Here is a 21737-nt window from a genome sequence, read left to right on the forward strand (position 1 = left end):
TTTCTTTAACAACAAGTCTTAAAGAACATGTTGACTCACCATAGTTACAGTCATGGGACAGATTTTCATGTAGAAATACAGTTAACAATGGGAGAACTATTTTGTTTGTTTCCACTCAGCTGGCTTATATTAGTTACAGTTCAGCAGCATAATTCAAACTCATGTCTCTCTCACTCGTTATCTTAGATTCTGAGTTTTACAATACAACAACAGACATTGCAAATTTGCTTAGAGCACAAATGATTTGGTGTGTGCCATGATTCATGTTTCAGGGATTTCCATATAGAAGTGAACATAAAGATAGAAGGGACTAGCATAGCTTTGTTACAGAAAGTTCAATAATCTTGCACACGTTCAGCAACATTAAGTTTGCCAAGCAATTGTTGTAAAATAACTAGCAAAAAAATAGTATTTGGTAATAGTAAAAAAATAAGTAAATATTATAAAATGTGTTAGCTCTTGTACACTGTGGTATAATGATAACAGTGTTTGTCACTGTGTTATAGATCTAGATATTGAGACGAGTTGAGAATTCATACCATAGAACTACTGTGATGCTGTAGTAAACATGTGTCTATGAAGTAAGCTGTCCTCAGTATAGTTACAGGAGTAGTAGCTCATGTGTGGTAGTTTGTTGACTGATTAAGAGCAGTCACTGCACTGGGAAAAAACTATTGTCAGTCTGGAGGTGCATGCAAAGAAGGCTTTACACTTATGCCTTCCTGCTGCAGTGCAAGACATAGATGAACTAACTGAGCTGAACCCAACTGTTTTCCTTTTGCAGGACAAGACTGTAAAAAGCTTTCTTATCAGGTGCTGTGTGGCTCACTTGTTAGGATGCACTCTACAGTGCTGAATTGTGCCAGACATGGTTTCTTCAGCTACCTCAAGAAAAGCTGCTCTTCTTTCTAGACTGAAACAGTGTTGGTAGACTGCGTGAGACCCTGTGAGATGTGTTAGGCATTCTCTTTACACTGTCTCTTCTGACGAAAAGGCCTTCTCTGACATTCTATAGTTAATATAAGCCACTTGGCATTTGTTTTAATAAAGAACATGTTGTTCTCCAAGCACCAGCTCTTCATGTTCTGTACCTCCGCTCTGTAGGCTGACTCATTTATGTTGGACATAAGCCCAGTTACTGTTGCATCACCTGCAAAGTTAACAATGGTTAATGTAAATGTAGGGACAAAAACAACTGTTCTGCGAAGAAGCCAGGCATAGAGTATGAATTTGTCAAAATCAAATACACTCACTGGCCACTTTGTTAGTTACACCTCGCTTGTAGTCCCTCTTTTGCCTTCACAAGTGCCTTAAGTCTTCATGGCATAGATTCAACAAGACACTGGAGATGGTGTTCAGAAGCCCCAATGCAGGTCTTCTGTTGCTTTCAAGGTTAAGCATGCTGTGTTTCAAGAGACTCCTTTCTTCATACCTTAGTTATAATGAGTGGTTATTTCAGTTGCCATTGGCTTCCTATCAGCTCAAAACAGTCTGGCTATTCTCCTCTAATCAACAAGACATTTTTAATCACTGGCTTTAATTTGTGCTATGAATTTTTTATTTTAACTGATTTTAACTTTTTATTAGAGAAAATTACCTCCCCCCAACAATCGATGAAGGCATGGGTTGATGTATAATTTTCACCAGCATCAAATTGATTGCTTCATGCACATAGATTTACAGTAAGAGTACAGTAAGTACATTCCACCTGCATGCAGTGAAACTTGTTTTAAATAACATATTGTATACACAATGAGCTCCAGTGTTGTAACTATAAATTAAAGTTATATAGAATATTAGAAATCCATCCATCCATTCGCTTCCGCTTATCCTTTTCAGGGTCGCGGGGGGCGCTGGAGCCTATCCCAGCTGTCATAGGGCGAGAGGCAGGGTACATCCTGGACAGGTCGCCAGTCTGTCGCAGGGCTAACACACAGGGACAGACAACCATTCACACTCACATTCACTCGCACATTCACACCTAGTGGCAATTTGGATTATCCAATTAACCTATCCCCACAAGTTTAGAAATCATATATAAATAAATATACTGTAGACAAAGTGGATTTGCATTCTGTTCACGTGCTATCACACGTAATGAGAAAATCCATGACAACAAATGTCACAGCAGTATATTTAGCAAATAGGCAATGCGCTGTTACAAAGCTGTTCTTTTTAGCTAGCCTGGAAGACTCAAATGAGCACCTGAATGTTTAACAGTTCTTATCTCTTGTGGGCGATGACAGAGAGGGGATGTTAAACACACACTGCCAGTGCACCCGGTGTTTTCTAGATCTGAAAATAAATGTGTAGGCAGCTTTCCTCTGCTGAGAAAACCAGGTACAGACAGTACCTTTTGTTGCTGAAGCTGCTGTGTTGAAAGACCGACACGCCGGTTCTCCTTCCAGCGCAAAAACAATGTGGAATCTGGCAAGTTAAGCACTGGAGGTTAATGATGAGTTAAACAATCTATTAATGTTGTTCAACATTGTGGTTTATTCCTCTGTTAATGAGATGGAGCTAAAGTGATATTTACTGAATGAGTTCCCATCATAATTACCTACTCCATATTGTTATTGCATGTTTGCTCAGCCCGTCAGGAAGGGAAATCAACATTTGCCCTGCTCTCCAGCTCTTCAGTGGGTGTCACGGTTCCAGCAATGGCATTTGATGTCTTCATCTGACTGGCTCACATCACCTCACATAGGGCTGCACCCACGCTGGCTAAACAAGTAGAGGACAGACAGTAAGTAGACACACTCAGAAATATCCATTAATGATGTCATCTAGCTGAAAATTAATTCTGATAGTTGTAGAACTAAACAGTTATACAATTAATATGTAAAACAAGAAAGCTGTTGGGGGATTAAATGCCTTCTGGCAACCATTGTGTAAGATGGTTCATGAATGTAAATGGCTAATAAGGTGCAGTTCTACTGAATCCATCATGAGAATGAGCCCTCCAACCTAAACAATAAGTCTATTACTACTTTGCAAAATGACCTCTATGACCTCTTCCAGTGCTATTCTTCATTCTTCAACTGATTGAATTTCAAATGACTGCTTTTAGCAAAAGTTTAGAAAAATAAATTGTATCTTTAATGTTTGATGTATCTCTGAACAGCACATACACAGCTTTGATTAAGATAATCAATTATTAACACCATTAACATGCTGTAGTTGGTTCATTTTAAATTAGCATGCGATGCAGCTCAAAGCACCTTTCCAGGCCTATAAGTATTAGAACACATTATATGCAAGCACAGTTTTTTCTTATCATCTCTGTTATGCATACAGCACCCAGATCTATGTCCCACTGGAAAACAGTGATTAAAGCAACCTCCAGGAGCTAATGTCTGCTCTTTCAGAAATCAAGTACTAGATGTCCCACAGCTCCCTCCAGCAAAATGGAAATAAATCTGATACAATTATTTCCTGCCCTCTGCCCATATCCTCTCTGCAAAACAACTCGGGTCCCTGTCTATAAAATCTCAGCCCAGCAGCCAAAAGGCTAGGTGTGTTTGAGGACAGCGATGTCTCTTTTAGCTAGAGGTGAGCAGGCTTTTTTCAGTCAGTGCCCATCAGCTCTGAAACTTTCTTCTTCATCATTTGCAACTTCTTAAAATATAACATAAAACTTATGTTTAAAATGAGGCACATTACTTTTCTTTGCTCTCCAATATGCTGCATCTTTTCTAATTGATTATTTAACCATCTGTCTGTGAACTTTACAATCTATGCTGAGTTTTATTTCCCCTCCTTACGTTCAGGTACCTGAATTAAAAATCACTTCATATTAAAGATAATTGGTGGGTGCAGCTTCATAGTTCCCCTAAGATGGAAAAGTACAACCTTGCCTGAGGTTATTCTTGGTTAATTACTTTACATACAGGCACCACACAATTAAAGTAGTTTTATAAAACATATCCATCCATCCATCCCCTTAGCTGTTTATTCAATTCAGGGTCACTAGGTGATGGAGAAGCTTTATATCTTTATAAAATGTACATTTCGATAAATAAACTCAGTATAATTATGGACAAGTTTTTCAGAGAGGTTTTTGCACATGCAGATATCTGGAAGTCCTGCCCTCTTTATCAGTTGGCAATCCAAGTCTTTTCATGGCGGCTGTGTTCTAGGAGGTAGAATGTGTTGTCTAATATTAACAACAACAACAACAACAATAATAATAATAATAATAATAATAATAATAATAATAATAATAATAATAATAATAATAATGACAAAGTAACAAGTCAAAGCCCCAAAGCTTGAATAACTATTATTTCAACTACTTTTTGGAAAATGTCCACAGATCGAGTTCTGGTGATCTCAGAGGAAAGCCTTTTCTAGAGAGTCAGGACAACAGCACTGACATCTTTGTCCCCCAAAATTTAATGTGAGGGATGGAGAGTCAGTCTTTATCTGTGGAATAGAGAATCTGGGATGGGGATTAGGGAGGAGAACAGTAAAAAATACTGGAGAGCAAGAGAATGAAGGAACTGTGAGAAGATGAGACCGTCAGTATTTTGATCCCTGTTTCCTCCTCTGCCAGAGGTCTGGGAGTTTGCAGTGTCTTAGCTGTTCCTAGGACTGCACTCTTCTGGACAGAGTTCTCGGATGTCGTTCCTGGAACCTGCTGGAGTCACTCTACCAGTTCAGCCCCGAGGGCTCCAATTATTACTGTTGGCTTCCCCTTTCGTATCCTTTCTAGCTCCTCCACCCACCCTTGGTATTTCTAATTTTACACACTTAATGGCTTGATGCCTAAAAATATTAGATTAAATATTAAATATCAAATATTATACATGATTAAAATATTAGTCTTTAGTTTATATAATAGGTTATTATTTTTTTTTTGGTAATTTTTATATCAGTTAACAGTTTTTGCAATAGTGAAAATAGCCACGAGTGTTATAAGACAGGACTTGCAGTATCCGTCGAATGTCTGGTCACATGGGCGAGCAGGTCCATTTTCTGACTGTTACAGTAGTTGTAGTTTCAACCTGAATATTTACAGACTGCACATTTTTTTAATATCGTTTGCTTGCTTTCAGCAGCTTTGATCGAGCATAAAAGTTCTAAAAAAAACCCATCAGTGCCAGTTGCCAAACAAAGCAACAGACACACACTGTTATGTGACGGCTGTGTGCAGGCAGGAAAAGGACCCAAGGTGCAGACTCCAGAAACAAAACTTGAACTCAAAACAGCTTTAATGCTCAACTTAAAAAGGGTAACAAAACTGAGACTACAAAATAACCTTACACAGAACACACAACAAGATAAGGGTAGATCACGACAATGACAAACTGCAACACAGGGCTTAAATACATAGAGGGAGCAATCAGGGAATGGACAACAGGAGGGAAACACAGCTGGGGAAAATCAGAACTGACGAGACAAGGAAGCATAAACTGAACACACTGAGATAAGACAGAGACCTTCAAAGTAAAACAGGAAACACATAACACAGACTGAACAAAGACACAGACTCACATGCAGGCACTACAACAGAGGGAACAGAGACGTGGGACCAGGGCAGACACAAACACTGACTGGACACGGGGGTATATAACGGACAGGGGAGACAGCAACTAAGGATTACACAGAGACAAACCATAAGACATGACTCTAACAAAAACCCAAAGACTAGAAATTATAAATAATATAATAAACTCAAAAACCCTGGGTCAACGACCCAGGCATCCTAACACACACAGCTATACATCTGCTAGCTAGTGAACAACGAGGAATTTAGCACGGATAGAGCTGAACTTTCGGAGTCGGAGCTATATCAATTTAGTAGCTTGAAACATGGGTTGAAATGAATACTAATGGAAATGAATGCTCGCACACAAGCAAAATTTGCCAAATGCTACAAAATCATAGCTCAGATGTAGGCTAAAGAATGAGAACCTTCCAGATTGTGGGACCAATACAATACAGTGTGGTACAAAAACAGTCAAAACAGGAATTTTTAAAACAATTATAACTGTAAAATATTTGAAACTACAAGTATTTCTGTAATCCATCTGCTATTGGAGGTTTGTTGAACGAATAACAAACAAAAATGAATGGTATTTTTACTTTTAATTTAGTTTTAATGTCACATACAGTCCTGCCAGGCAACTCTACACTCATGACACATTAGTACTCCAAGATGGCACCAGCTGTTGTACCAGCAAACCCACTATCATGATTTAAAGCTCTTACTATCTTGCTGAACTGGCCTCAGAGCCTAATCATTATACAAAATTCTAGACCAAAGCAAATACATAGGTCAACAGAGTTTCTCTTTATCCAGTTTACACAGGCTGCCTCCTCCACCTGGCTTACAACTACAGAACACTCTGGTCCGGTGGGGCTCAAGAAAAAACACGACCCACCAACTGCCATGGATGCCTCTTATCAGACCTTGTATGTGCTCAGTGCTCGTCTGGACATGGCAATTCCATGATAATACTATCTGATAACCGTCTGTGTCAAACGGCCTTAACCTGAAGGTTAGATCAAGCTGCGACGCACCGATGCAGATGCAGAGATGTAGAAAACATGGTCTAATGGGAGAGCATGAGCGTGACAAGCGTGCAGAGATTTGTGGCAAGACGGCTCACTGAGACATCTCATCTGCATGCCTGAATCACTGACTAATAGCAGGCACAGGCAATGTTGCTGCTGTTATTGGCATTTTAAGAAAGATGAATGTGGTTTCTCACATTTTAGGCAAACGGATGCAAATATACGTTCTGCAAAAATGCAGTTACAGCTGAAAAATAACTCCTATATATACTTGAGTATCTGCACTTGCTGCACAATGCAACTAGTCAGACTATGATATATGGTTGTATATGATGTCATCTCCAGCCTATTTCACGGATATGTTATTGCATAAAAATGTTGCTGTATGATAAATAATAGCTGTTAACCTCCTAAAATAAAAATCACCTTACCTTTACACTTTGTTTTTTTGAACTGCTTGGAAGTGCAAGTGAACTAATTAAGAGGTTTTGAACAGATTAAATATTTTTCTAAATCTTTTGAGATTTCTTTACAAGCCCGTGTAGCACCACCTGACTGACATGGATCTAGCATTGTTATGTTAGGCATTGTAATTACTAAACCATTTATAATTTGATTAAGCAGATGAGACATGTTAGTTTAAATTTTCTTTCTTCTAAATTTCACTCTTGCTAAACTGTAGTTACATAATCATATGATTATTAGGGCCTGTTACACTGCTAAAAGCCACTATAGTACTGCATTTATCCTTAGATTATTCCTCAAAGTTGGAGGAAACCATATGTACGCTCAAGATTAGTGGTATAAGCCATATATATATACACATTATTAGAGTTACCTGAATGGGTATCTATTTGAACATGAGCATTACATTGTTGACATATTGGCTGCTGTTAGCTTTGCAATGTAAAAAAGACACAAGAGAGAAGCTACTGTAGCTACTGTACATCAGCTGCTCCTTCCTATCTAATCTGTGTCGCCTCAGACTGATTCTTTTTCACTGATCAACAGTGGCACTTACAGCAAGTCTCGCAATGTTCATTTCTTCATCATCAGTTTCCACATGTTGACATTTATGTAAATACCTTCATTATCAGATTTATTTCTTGCAAGGACCAGGTGTCAGAAAAAGGCAGAGCAAATGAGAGTTTTAATAGTGTTGGAAAGCAAAAACAAGTTATTAGACTGACTGGAATATGCATAACTTTTCAGTGTTGACCATATATTTGGACATTTCTAATCTTACTAATGTACATATTGGTGCCTAGGGTGCAAACATTAACTTGATTAACTTATTACTGTTTATATTAGAGAATAAGGTGGTAAACAGTAGCTAGATTTGGAGACATAAGGCATTTGCAATTAAAATTTGGAACTATGTTACTTATATACCCTGTAATCTGGGTTTGGGATATTAGTTGACAGAATACAGAAAAAAATCTTAATGTCTTAATTAGCTTTCTCTTTCTGTACCAGATACAACATTAAAATGTCTTATACTTGACTCCACTCAAATGAGTTTGTACAGTCCCTTAACTGCACTGGGCCACTTTAGAGTTTTCATTCTGAACAATTTATCCTCAAGTCCATTAAGAAAGCTCCATCACTGTAAAGCCAAAATGAACAAATCTGGGCTGTATGGATAAGGAAAAGTCAGAAAACAAACAAACAAGCAAAAGCAACAAAACAAAATAAAAAAAAAACCCACGTTTCCTTTCCTTGTCCACATCATCAGAGCACCAGGATGAGGGTTGCTGTTTTACTTCTGAAGCTGTAATATACTACACTATACTGGCTACTACTACTTAATCTGATCCTCTAGAATAACTGAAGCTGGTATAATCACACCAGCGCTAGACAATCACTCTATTAAATCAAAGTAGTCTTCTAAAAATAGCTTGGTTTGCATTTTAATAAAGATACATCCTGGTTCTAAATACACAAATCTCAAACATGATGATGACACTAAACCATTTTGAATTAAGTCTATGTGAGCACATGTTATCCTGTTATATGAATTTGATTCTCTTGAATCTTCTGCATTTGTATCCGACATCTAACATAATTGCTTTTATGAAGCCTCATGAAAGTTTGAAATCAGAACACTAAACTCCATTAAACGTTACTTACCTCATTCCTGAGAGTTGATCATGTGGAAGATTTGCATGCTGTTCTGCTATGTGCTGTATAAGAAAATCGATAGCCTTGGGAAACACGCAGCTGCTGGGAGAGAACGCGAGGCTGTGCACATTCAGCAACTAGGCAACTGTAAACACACATACACACTAAGTGTTGAATGGATTGGTGCTGAAAATTGTTATTACAGTTATCCAAGGCTGCTGCAAATAAATACCCCCCCCCTACAAAGCTTCTTTATAACTTACCGAATATGTGACTTGGTTTTTTAATAGATGATATTGAGTTACACAGGTTCCCAACAAAAGCCTGCAAAATACGAGCTGTGGTCGAATTTCACACATCATTTGCATATAGATAGCGCAATCAAAGATCTGCAACAATGTGAGAGTTAGAATTTTCAGATTGCTTAAGTGTCTGAGCGATGATTGGATGAAAACTGATGATTAACAGGAACAGGTTCAATCAGATGTCGTTGTAATAACAAGCAATAATAAAAATAAGACATAGAGGAGAAAGAGAAGGGCAAACAGGTCACTGTTATAGGGATTGGGTGAGCAAAGAAGGAAATATAGATCTTTAAGCTTCAAGATGCCCAAGCATCTCTTAAGACAAATAGTGGGTTTATATGTTATAGAAAGAACTATGAGTTCAGCGCGTGTGTATACATGTCAGGGCTTTGCTCACTGCAAGAAGGCTGGAGTCCCTGCACAGTGCGGACATGCACTGCATTCTAATAGTACCATTAGCATTCAAGGTCTGTAAACTCTGCTGGACTGAGAATATCAACAAACTAGGAGCAGACTTGATTAGATAAATGCAGTTAAAAGTCTTTTATTGTGTAATGTTTGCAGTAGCTCTCATATAAGGAATGAATAAAGTCACTTCAGTTTGGCACTATGAAGGAGCTGCATTAGCATTTAGGCACTGATACTGAGAAAAATAGCAGTAAATAGCTGCAGCTGTTCTTCTGCACACTGGGTGGCAGTGTTACCAAAGGCATTCTTGTCGCGATACCTTACGTCTCATTTACCATCGCTGTTGTTATGCTGCAATAAGAGGCACAATTTAATCTAATGCTAGAGATGTGAAGATGGATATTTTGCTTGTTTATATATAATACCTTCACTCATCCATGTTTATAGTTGAAGATTAGAATGCACCTGTCTGCAAGTGGAGAATTAAAGAAGCACATCTCTTAGACCTGCAAAATCATTACACCCTTTAGCAAGAGCGCAAATTGAGTTCAGGATTGTGTCGGCCACAAATGCAGTCGAGGGCAACTCCTGTGACACAGTGTTGCTGAAGCCTTTGTGAAAGGTCAGCAAAAAAGCGGCGGCACTGATCGTCTCGCCAAATGTCACAATGTCGCACAGGTTGATGCGACTGACAGAGGACCTTATCTGGTGGGATAATGCCACTAGTGGTGGAGGACTGGGCAAGGGTCATTGGTCCTGGAGTGAGAGATAACAGGATCTAGAGAAGTATGGACTAAACATAGCCTCAAGTTGGTGGCATACTTCTTTAGTAAATTTGAACTGCAGTCTAAGAGATATTGATGGAAAGCTCCTACTTTGTAGGAGATGTCTACGAGTTAGACAGAAACACTAATGCATTACCATTTTTCCAGCGAGCCCAATGTGGGGAACATTAAAGCCCATGCAGAGTATATGCTAACTAGCTTCTAGTCTTTGCAGAGTGACAAGTGATGTTAATATGGAAGTATGAAGGAGGAATATATGTTGTTAATGTCTGACTCGTTGTGTCTGTCTGACAGAAGCAGCACAAAGAGTCAGTGGGCTATTCAGCTATTTTTGGACATATATAAAGGATGGACATAACTCCATGGATCTGGGATTTAAAGCCACCTTCTAAACTATGCTTCAGGGCCTGGCTGTTAATGACAAATTGCAGTATCCTTAGTCTGTCAGTCAAAACCACAACACATTTTCATTCTTGTCTGAGTGTTATAGAAACAAGATGATGATGTCTACAATACGTCTACAATTTCCATCCACCTATTTCCTTCTGCTTATCAAATTCAGTTTTGCGGGAGGGCTGGAGCTTATCTCTGTGGGTGCGAAACAACGTACAGCCTGGACGGGCTGGCATTCTGTCACAGGGCTAACACAGAGACAGACCACCATTCATACAGCCTTCTTACAGACCTGCTTGCTGTGAGGCAACAGTGCACCACTGTGCCTCCTGCAGTATTCAACGTATAGCTTGAAATTGGAACTTTACGATTATACGAACCCAATCAGGTTATTCAGGTTAACTTTCACTCACACTTTTGGTACAGATCTTCATTTTGACCCGTGCTGTGCAGCTATCTTTAGAAGATCCCATTAAAACATCTATAAAGCTCAACAACTCACCCTCAAATACAAATTCATCATTTCAAAAATACCCTGACAGGAAACAGGAGTTTATAAAGTGACTTTTTCATTCATCAGCTAAACTCTTTTGTTGTTCCAGTCTTCTAGGCTCAGTTACTTTAATTCTGTACCTGTCAATGTTGAAGCATTTACATTCTTATTTCTTCACAGAAAGCTCAGAATAAGACCAGGAGTCTTTGTGATGATAACTGGAAATGGTTGTCTTGTATTATCCCAGGATTACAAGGTCTGGTATTAACTACTTTTCTCCTCCTCCTCTACTTTGGGTTTTGGCAGCAGAAACAGTCTGACATGACATTTTTTTCTTTTCAGTAAATCACATTTGTTCATTATTAGCCTTTTCTAATAACTCTAGCACTCTATTTATATCCTAAATATTCGGAAATTAGGTCTCCGGTTTCTGCATCTTCTTCTGTTCTCATTATGTGAAATTTGCAACAAACTTGCTCAAAGAAAGTGACAAAAAGGAGCTGACCCAAAAGATTTATTTAAATAAAACAGACTTTATTAAACAAAATAACTAACAAGAAAGACTACTGTCTGAGCCAACAGCTCTCCTCCTGGAGTATCACTTTCAATATAACTAAAGTCAAGCTTAATTAACCTGTACTATCACTCATGGTTCTGATGTTGACTCTTCATGCTTTCCAACAACTCCTCCACATTAACATGAAAATGTTCAAAACCCAATCAATACACCCAGAGTTTACAAGCAGCTTCACAAGAATCAGTGAAGCCAGATAATCTCAGACTTAAAGATGGAATGAGTGAATATCTGTTCATGTTAACAGCTTCTCCTAATACACATTTTTGTGAATACATCAGGTTTGACCAAGTACATACTAAAATCAAACGAGATATGTTAATTACATTAAAAACTAAACATTTAAGCAGAATTGCAAATGAAATTCAACATGTAGCAAAACACAAAAGCTTAAATCTGCATATCTGTAATCTTACATTTTCCCCATGTAATCCAGAGAGTTACCCACTGAAAGACCTGATGCTACAAAGAATTTCATTATTATAGATTCGAATAGAGTTTCAATGGCCTCTGGTGTACATTTGCAGATTGCGTTAATGAAGTCAGCATATCCTATTTTTCCCTCCTCCTCCTCCTTCAGCTTGTCTTTTTTTAGCCTTGCTGTAGCTCTTGACCCTTTGTGCTTCATTTGCTTCCTCTTGTCTGTAGTGGCTCTATTAAAACAATGTTCCACTACATGACTTCGCTTCTTTGTCCCCCCTGCATTCCCTAGGCAGATTCGATGGTATCCATTTAAACCAAGTCTACTTTAAGGACTGGATATCTCTAGGTAGGTGAAAGAGAGATAAAAATGTGTAAGTAGGAAAATAAAAAGGAATAACACTGTGGTGGTACCTACCCTCAGGGCATTTAATTAATACAAATCTGTTGGGAGGTATACAGCCTTCATTGTCAAGTGTGCACTCTGTGTGGTAATAATCGACGATAGCTGCAAGGCATACACTGTCAGTTGCTTTCACTACATACAGTTAATCTGGATGGAAAGCAATCTACTGTCATGGACAAGAGAGCCTAGTTACCACAGGCAGCATAAATGATGGACACAGTCATTGTGACATCACCCACTGGTTTCTGAAGCTGCTGAAGGCTCAAGATTTTTTTTGCAATCGTTGCCATTTAGTTAAAAAAAAAAAGATGTGATGAGAGATGAGCAGGTCTGACTGTGAAACCACGCGCTTATTGGCTAAAGGCGCGTGATTAACACGTCGTTATCCAATGAGCATGCAGTTTCATACCAAAAATAAATGAGTCAGTATGACCCATAATGTGTGAGTGAGCCCATGAACTCAGCAGGAAGACAGAAAGCCATTTTCCTATAGACTTTGAAATGACTGGAAGGGTTTTTGTATTTATGCTTAAAAAATAAAATTAATATCCTATAGCTGCTTTTCAGTTATGTTACCATTATGCTCATGACTTCAACATATTTAAGAAAAGGATTAACTTCACATTCTCTTTCCACTCCCAAAGCTTTGTTTCTATCCAGAGGTCAGTGATCTGACCCCACCGCACCTTCAAACCTTTCTCTGACTGAACCAAAACTTTTAATTAGAATTGGATTACTGTATAATACACTGCAGTGAAGTACTAAGTGCTGTGCCTTAAATACATTCCATGGTGTTGTTTTTCTTTATTTTTCATCAATCATTTTGGCAACATTGCAATTTCCCCAGAGATTGATATTTGCCTGGAAAACAGCCCTTTCTTTGTTCTACGTATGCAAGCGCAAGTCTGAAACAATACGTCCCTGTAGACCCCAAAATAAAAAGGGAAAAAAAGTGTTTTAAGAAAACTTTAAAGAACATGTTTGCAGATGAACATTGACAGAATAAACAATTCCCTGTAGGCAAGCCTATCATATTTCTAACCAGTGTCAAGAACTACTATTGGCATCGACATCAAATATTGTTGAGATTATTGGATGAATGGAAAAATGTAGAATTGTCAGATTTTAATAATCAAACTATTAAATGTTGGATGTTGAAGATCACATGAAAGAAAATGTAAAACATGATAAGGGAACAAGTTACAGTCCATTTCTTGATATTTTTGGTAATTCTGCAGCCAAATAACTTCAGGAAACACAAAAAGTCAGCCAAAAATCAATATAAAAATGAATTTAAATACCTCCCTGTTTTACACAGTCTGGTGAGGTATGTTTGGTGAGATTCCCTCTTATGCATATGGGTGTAAACACCATGATATGAGTATAAAGCACCATTTAAGCTGCAGTGAGAATTGCATTGTGACGTCCAGGGTGAGAAACTGGTAGCACTCCACCCTGTAGGTTGCCTCCCCAAGTGGCCTGTCTTTAACTGTATTAACTAATTATTGTGTTGAACTGCTATTTTAGCTAGAGCAACATGGTGGCAGTGAATCATGCTGTTTGTAAACCAGTGTCTGGTAATAAAGTGTTTTAATTACATGTATTGTGGTATTGTAAATCCTGCCATCATCTTCATCTTTGTTCCCAGATCCTTAAGAATTATCTCCTTTCAAATATCTCTTCAATTATAACGTCTTGGAAGGTCTTTATATAAAACATGATCTGTCAAGCATACAAATGTTTTCAAAACAAACAGGAGTGGAGCTACTTAAAAGTAAAAAGTAAAAAATGGCCTTAACTGCATATCATGCATTATCTTAGAATATTTTGTAAATAAAAGAATTCATTAAATCGAAAACTTAAACGTAAAGTAAGATTAACAGCAGCAAATTAAATCAGAATATTGATTATACAATAATTATGCAGATTGTGCTTATGGAATTTAAAAAGTATGCCACGCATTTAATCAGTGTTTAAATGTGATTTTTATTTGGTTTGTTTTTGGCAGTAAACTGCTCAAATGACCCAACTCCTGGTGTGTATTCACAAGAGATTATTGTTTGGATATTTGCATCACAATACAAGCAGATTTGTTTTCAGTTCAGTTGATGTGCAGTTTATCAGCGTCAAGCAAACGATTCTGTTTTAATTTTAGGTCATAGTTGTTTTGGGTTTTTTTTTCCATGAGTTGCAAAGAATTTTAAAGCATAATACTGTGAAAGTAGACCATCTTTAGTGCGTTCTTCTCAGCTTGTCTTCAGCTCTGAAAGAGCCACCATATAAGCAGGAATGACAGAGGGCGGTGTAGCCTTCCCCAGGGCACAGCGTTGTGGAACACACACGTCAACACACTGGAAGTTTTGAAGCTCTATTTGACTCGAAGCTTAACTTAGATGTGTTTGGTCAATGAATTGACACCTACTGTTCTGCAGTTTTGTCAACTACATGCCTGGAAGATATAAGCATTTGCTGTTTGTTTGCTGTCCATAGGGATATTACTTGTGTTGGTGCAGCCGCCTGTGAGTAAGTGGTAGTTTGCAGATGAAAGAAGGCTTGAAATCTTAGATGAAAATTGGAATCAAAGAGTAAGTGAGAACAAACACTGGGATTAATATTTGTATTCATTTACATTTTAAATATGACATTTAGAACACACTTTGACAGAAGCAAAAATACCTGGGATCTCTCCTCGAGCTGCTGTCATCAAAAAGCATTGTCTTGCATGTACTAGCTTTGACGTTATTCCTCTTGCAGTGCTGTTTCAGGTCCAAATGTTTTAACATCCACACTTAAGTTAGTTACACCACCATAACAAACGCAGCCTGTAACAACTTGTGACCCCCTGCACAGTCTTTTTGTAACTCTATAAATTCAAATAATTTGTAAAAACATTTGAAATGTGCCTCATTTTTACTCGGGCAGGATTTTGTCATACCTCTCACTGTACACTACAAGCAGGGGCATTTTACGTTACATGACCTCAAATCATGTACAAATGTAACTGCTGAGCACAGTGCTGTCAGTGTAGGTTAATTTCCTCACTCATATGCTGCTGTTGCTTCACTCCCAGCTAACACTGGGATGCTTTGTGGTTCAGTAATGCAGATTACTGACAGCCACGGCACAAAAGGATTTGCAGTATACTGTGCGTAAATGTGTGTGTAGTTGTGTGTGTTTGAAACAGAGGGGAGGGCAGGGTGAAGGTGGACTAGTAGTCACAGCCTAGAGTATTCCAATGTTTTCTGTTTTTTATAACCCATAACCCTTGAGACCTGCAAGTTATGGGCTGACCCACGCATCACTAATGAGCAGAGTTTCACCCTGCCTGTGGATGCAATACAGCAGAAAGCCCAGTCATAGATGTCAGATAATCCCATAGCTGAGATGGACTGTATTAGTTACAGATAACATGCTTCATTTCTCAGTTTGGCACCATGTACCGATGGCTGAGAGAAAAGGACTGGCACGCTCTGATGGCAGGAGCTGCCAAAATGACTTCCCATGTGACCTCACTATGTGAGACAAACAACTGCTGCCAAACCCAAGGCTCAAGAAGGGTAGTGGAGGCAGCAATAGCAATAGAGGCATCAGCAGATACAGGCTAATAACACAGTTACATAGCTCTAAATGTTCGCTTTAAATGTTATTTATTCAAGATTCAGCAGTTTTCTTTGGCTTCAGTTAAATATCAAAAACATATATGCATACAAAAGATGGTTGCAGCCACTGTGATGTCACCCAAAGATTTCTATGGAGTTCATCATGAAACCTTGATTTTTGCAATATGCCAATGCCAGCTAGCAAGCACGCTAGAGTTGTTATGAATTAGCTATACACAGCAAACTATTTTCTGTACCAGGCTGTTTATTCTTTAATAAGCTGGGCACTGTAAGACGTGAGTCCAAGAGGAATGACTTTTTGGCCCCAGCCTTAAGGTGCTAGTATTTGACACTAGCTCCAAGTGGAAACCTAGATGTTGCCAATGAATTGAGGGCAAAATAAACTTAAACATTACATATTACGTTAATAAATAGTAATGAATCACAAATGAGTAAGTTATTTATAATGAGGGCTTGACCCTTGATGCTCTTTATATGTGTAAAATTGCTGACACATGTTGACTTTATTAAAACCTCTAAAAACCTGTTTGAACTTTACTTTTTCTCTACTTTTTTTTCTTACCAGAATAACAATAATAATAATAACAGATACATGCAGAGCAAACAGTAAATGTTCTCAATTTGAAGCCCTGGTTGAATGATCGATTAAGCATGAAGCAGATTAACACAGAATTATAAACTACATGCTGCCCCTTAATGTTTTTTCTTTCCTCAGTGCGATCCCAGTTAAGATGAACTCTGTATTCTTCCAATCAACTGTGGAGAGATCCAACTCAGAGGGTGGCATACAGCATTGAAATGCATTTGGAATGCATAAAAGCTGACTGAGACAAACACCAAAATGGCACAACAGTGCTATATGTAGTATCAGTTAAAAAAAAACAACCAAAAACTAAATCCACGTGCAATTTCAAAACTATAGGGACAAATTACATTTAAAAAGAAAAATGTATATAATGAGGACGTAGACATTATAGCAGAGCTCCAGTCAGCTTTTTCTCTGTGCTGCCAAAGCTGTCAAGCTAGTGTGTCCCTCCCTTTTCTGCACCCACAGCCCATGGCCATCAGTGGACTAATGAACAGAACGCAGGAGCACAAAAAATCTTCTTAGAGGCTTGATAAGTTATGGCAACTCTGCAGCAGCATCGCAAATGTCCAAGTACCCATGGCTGTCTTTATCATTGAGGTCCAGGGGAAAAGTAGATGTGTTTGAATAAAGGGTAAATATGTCAGTGTAGCCAGTTCTACATAAGATACCGACTGTACTGACCTGCAGCTAGGAATTCCATCCATATTGGGGATTTTCACACCTCACAGTCCAAAATCAATTTTCAGTGCCAGTGGAGGAAGTAGAGCACTCTTTATGTAGCCAGAAGGAAAGTGAGAGTGTTCACTTTGGGGATGTTTTGCCAGTTGATGATGATGCTAAGGTTGTAGTGTCGTAGTTTTTCGATTTTACTGGATGGACAGATTTGTATATACTCACGGATGGATAGCTTAAGAAAATAAACCTCAAGTAATTTAGAACAATACAGACACACACTGCATTAACAAAAGAAAAAAATCTAAAGTATTGTGTCGAAAAAAACAAACACCTAATATTTAATTTAAGCTTATATTCGTTGCAGTAAATCATGCAGCAACACCACCCGCCCATTGGCAACTACCTCAACCTTTTCTTATAATTACAAGCCCTTCCACTTGTGAAATATTTTCTAGTAATTAAAGTCATAATGATGATGAGATAAGCTCTCCTGATTTCTTTGTCAACGCAAAGCACTTTAATCCAAAAAATCCTCAGTTAAAAGGTTTTTTGAGAAGAGTCTTAAAAGAAGACTGATTCAGAAACTTTATCTTCTTGAGCACTTTAGGCATCAGGGCCCAGGCAACATAACCTCCAACTTTTTTAGTTTTCAGCCAGGACTTTTAGAAGAAACACAGATTTCTACCAGAGCAGCAAATATCATCCAATATCAATCACGCTTCAGTACATGACCCTGCTGCCAGACAAGAACATTAGAGCAGACATCTCTATGAGAACGCAGATCTCTTCCAAGAAACTCAGAACACCCATCCACAAGCCTGACCTCCACAGACAGCCTTACTTTCTGACTGAACACAAAAAAGGCATATTGCTGCTTCAACAATGCATCCCGGATGCCACCCGCTAGTTCGTAAAGCCTCAATTTGAGCAATTTGGCAGTTGCCATCTCAGTTTCTGCAACCCAGACAAGCACAGGGTGTTTCTGACTGAGAAACCACTGAAGCTGCAGGCTTATACAATCACAAAAAAAGCCACACCCTTTATCACTCACTGCTTTATTGTTTATTATACTGTAAATAAGTTCATAATTTACAAAATGAGAGAGTTTCCATCTTACCTAGAAATATTTTAAGGAGATCCAGGATGCTTGGGGACTAAGATGAGGACAAACACACTTGGACTACCAATAGCATCATAGGTGGTGAGAAAGGATGATGTTCACCACATTTCCCCTTACAAACACATCACCAATACTGATATCAGACACTTTGTTACTTCACTGGAATAAGCCCTCCACTGTATATCCTTTTCTTATGCACTGTTACACTCAGAAGGATTTGGGAATTGAACCAATGACCTGACATGCCTAAAGACCATGATCATTGAAACACTGGAAAGGATGTTCATCATTTTTCCTTTAGAACGGTCTTAACTCTTCAAGGCATAGATTCAACAGGGTTCTGGAAACATTCCTGACTTTTCTGACATGGCGTGTTATCTTGCTGGAAGATGTTTACCCATCTTCTGATAGTTCTAAAGCTGGGCATCATCAGCAACAATACAGAGGAAGGCTGTGGTATTTAAACAATGCTAATTTCGTATTAATGGTTGCAAGATGCGCCAAGAAAATATCTTCCACATCATTACACCTCCACCAACAGGTTTGACTATTGAGACACCACATTTTGACCCTAACATCTGAATGTAGCAGCACAAATCGAAACTGATCGGACAAGGTAACGAGGTTGAATTACTTTTGCCTTCCTAACAGCTCGAACCTCGATATCAGCTAAATATTTTTTTTGTCCAGAGAGCTGTTGTTCATTTTTCTCTTCTTCAGGCAGTTTTCTACAAACCCTCACGATGGTTTTGTGGGAAAATCCCAGTAGACCAGTTTTTTAAAAACACCGTCCTGTCCTGGCACCAACAACCATGCCACTTTCAAAGTCACTCAAATGACCTTTCTTCCCCATTTTGATGATCAGTTTGAACTTCAGCAGGTGCTCTTGGCCATGTCTACATGCCGAAATGCATTTTAAGTAACTGCTTTATTATGAGCTGAGTATTAGCAGAAGGGATGTATATAACAACATGGCCAGTGAGGATATTTTACTTTAATAACTCAAACTTAAGACATTTGCTTTTTAGCTCAACACTGATGCATTGTTGATCCATTGTGGGCACCTGGAGACAACTTGATTGTGCTGACTTATTCTGTGTGTGCAGATGTTTTGTATTCTTTTTAAGTACGGAAGTAAGTCACTACTTCAGGGTTGTCACGGTTTTGCAAGCATGCAGTTTTTGTTGTGCTTATTCTTTGCTTTGCTAGTGGTGAATCAATAAATCCACTCCCATTGCTTGAACAAGTCATCAGATAAATACAGATTTTAAATGTATGTTTGGCCCTGTTTGTTTGACAGACCTGTCGGGTTGTATCCAGTGGCCTGTAAAACTGATCTAGAATACACCAGAATATTGTTAAACTCATTCAAGTCTTGGTGAATTACTGTGTATTACGGAAATCTACTGTGTATTAACTTCAGCATATTACATATATACAGTTTTTTACATATATACTCGAAATGTCTTGACATTTTGCGGCTTCTGAAACTTTGAAATGTCATTGTATTGAAGTAATAACTAAAGATGGAACCATAAGGGAAATAAAGTTGAACCATCAACACTTCCACTCTGAAAGTCATTAAGTGGCAGCTCATCCATCAAAGGAGAAGAAATATTGACGTTTTCCTTTATCGTTTTGGGTGTCAGTAAAGCATAGGTTTTGTTCATCCATGTATTACAGTAATAATAAACTTCACAGCCTTCTATAAGCTATAAAACTCGAAGGCAAAGCGAAAATGCTAAAAGCAGTGAAGGTTCAAGTGAAAACATGAAACACTGAAAGAATTGTAATGGTTGAATTTCTGTAGGTAGTTGGTTTTAGGTTAAGAATGACTGTGTCTGAAGTTTCTGGAACTAAAATGACAGCTAATTATATGCACTGAAAGTAGCCGAGGTGTTACATTTGATCTGCCACAACTATAACAGCTGAATGGAGAGTAATTTGGTAGTCAAAGCTGTTAACGCTTCTAAAAAGGTGTTAGTTTCTCTAAACTGTGTCTACTCTGTTTTCAAATTCTTCTACACACTCAATCACTAGCAAAATGTAGGATTAAAAAAAAAAAATCATCAAATCAATAATATTTGTCCTTGTAGGCATGCTACAGTATGTAGTACAGTACAGTATATATGTTATATTTGAAATGCTACTGGAATATTAAATGTTAATGATTGATTTAAAATCCACTGTTGTGGTGTGCACAAATGGACCTAATAACTATATGTAGCATAGGTAAATTAAGTAAAGTCTACTTGAGTCCAGAAAGTGGAGACTTCGGCACTTCTCACCTCCAGTTCTCCTGCTTACCCAGTGAGAGCTGACTTCTAGCTATATTGGAACTAAATTGGCACCTGGAATTAAAGATCTGTCACTTGGCGTGGGCCTCTAAAGAAAGCTGGAAGCATCCAAATCACTGGTAGACAAGCGGGGGATTAAGAATCCCTGCAGGGTTAAAAGATAAGCCCGAGGGGTCATGAGATGAGTAACGGAAGAGAAATGATCATATTTTAGCTTCACCGAATTATCATGTATCAGCTTTGCTTTTTCTCTGGTACTGAGTCACTTTGAGCCTCCAGGTCTAATTAATCAAATGAAACATTCTTAGGAGAGTGAATCATTCCTCACCACTCGCTGCCACTTTCAGGGTGTCATGTGAGGTTGTGTGTGGAGATTTTCTTTAGGAAGTTATAGCATCTACAAAGACACATCTCATTTTGTCACAGGAAGTTATAGCGCTATTATATTGGAATCCTGTTAGCTCACTTTTTTATTATTTTCATCTACAGAGCAGCTGAAGTAAGCTCAAAATTAATTCATCTCTGATTTATGAGCCTTCTCGTATAATGTGATTTTGAAACCTATTAGAAAAAGATTTGCTTGGTTAATGCACATTTTTCCAATTCATTCCAATGCCCAATTCGTCACTTAAGCTACTGACAACGGGTTAGGACCTTCTTGTCACATTTTAATGCATTGGTCACCTCCTTGGCTTTGAGCTGCAAGATAGTGCTCCACTAATGTATTTTGCATTGAGTGACAACAGACATAACTCTGACCAAAGAGGGTGGCAGGATGGAAATGATATACAGGAGCACTTCCAATTAGAAAGGCAGTGTGTTCAAACTTGACACCTTGGGGTCTTGACCAAACATCAATAAGTAACAAGGTGGGAGAGAGAATAGGTTAATCTTTTCTCCTTGGTTTGTATGCTAACAAAGGGAAGATTTACAAGATACTAGTGAGGCTGACTATGAGATTTGGAGTCAGTGACACTAACAAAGAGACACGCCAGAAGAGCAGGAGGTGGCA

The sequence above is a fragment of the Rhamphochromis sp. 'chilingali' genome (genome assembly GCF_963969265.1).
Source record: "Rhamphochromis sp. 'chilingali' genome assembly, chromosome: 21".
NCBI lineage: Eukaryota > Metazoa > Chordata > Actinopteri > Cichliformes > Cichlidae > Rhamphochromis > Rhamphochromis sp. 'chilingali'.